Here is an 897-nt window from a genome sequence, read left to right as displayed (position 1 = left end):
TCCCCTTCGCTTCGTCTTATCATTTTTTCCATCTTATTTTTTCTTTATCAAATATATATGTATATATATTTTTAACAAATACTTTGATTTTTTTGACAAGTACACTTTTTTATTTACCGAATGTCCCTTTTGTTTCTTTATCAAACGCATTTTTTTTTATCAAATGTTTTTTTTCTTTATAAAATATTTCTTTTTTGTTTATCGAATGTACGTTTCTTTCTTTATCAAATGTACCCACTGCAAACTGCTTTGTGCGGGTCAGTGAGCTAAACGGTATTCATTTCGTTTCTTTTATTTCATCTTCCACTCTTTATTTCCTTTTTCAAAAATTCTTTTCCTCTTCTCCCTCCTCTCCCATTACACCATCTCTCAGTTTAGTTTTTCTTTTCTTTATCAAACACAGAAATCATTTTACTTATTTTGTTTCGAGTCCTATATTTTCTTTCCTTTCTTATTTCTTCTTCTCTTCTTTTCTTTCCTCAGCTTCGTCCCTTTCTTTTAGACTTCCTTTTGTTGTTTTTTCTTTATCAAATGCTCTTGTAAACACAAGACAGCCATGAACATTTGCCTTCCTTCCTTCTCACCACACCCTCTTTCTCAGACTCTTCCTTGAGCCTACATAAGGTCATCCAGCCAGCCAGCTAGGCTTACTCTTCTTACCTAGCGTTCCACCATCCCCCCCACCTCCCTCTTTCATCCCTGTTTCCTCACTGTCCTTCTTCCCTATTCCTTCCTTCCCTCCTCCTATTCTCCCTCCTCCTCCTCCTCTTCCTCCTCCTCCTTCCAACCGCAACCGCCCGGGTTGCGAGAGAGAGAGAGACGGCGCGTGGTCGGTAGAGCGAAGTGGTGTCGTCAGTATCCCATTGGCTGTCAAGCTCGAGGGTTGCGTCTGTGTTT

General features: G+C 39.2%; 1 protein-coding gene across 2 annotated transcripts in view; it reads left to right on the top strand.

Moving 5' to 3' along the window:
• Nucleotides 1-880: 880 nt before the first annotated feature.
• LOC143037487 (uncharacterized) overlaps nucleotides 881-897 on the top strand; it is a 66,741-nt gene continuing 66,724 nt past the window's right edge. Inside the window, exon 1 of one of the 2 annotated variants that reach the window (XM_076205781.1) lies at nucleotides 881-897. This exon is cut by the window's right edge and continues 20 nt beyond it. The gene's annotated coding sequence lies outside the window, so the exon portion shown is untranslated. The other variant, XM_076205780.1, reaches the window with a different exon arrangement.

This window comes from Oratosquilla oratoria, chromosome 22 (genome assembly GCF_046742065.1).
Source record: "Oratosquilla oratoria isolate Oo_2021 chromosome 22, ASM4674206v1, whole genome shotgun sequence".
In the NCBI taxonomy this organism is placed as follows: domain Eukaryota; kingdom Metazoa; phylum Arthropoda; class Malacostraca; order Stomatopoda; family Squillidae; genus Oratosquilla; species Oratosquilla oratoria.
This window is presented reverse-complemented; position numbering and strand designations above follow the sequence as displayed.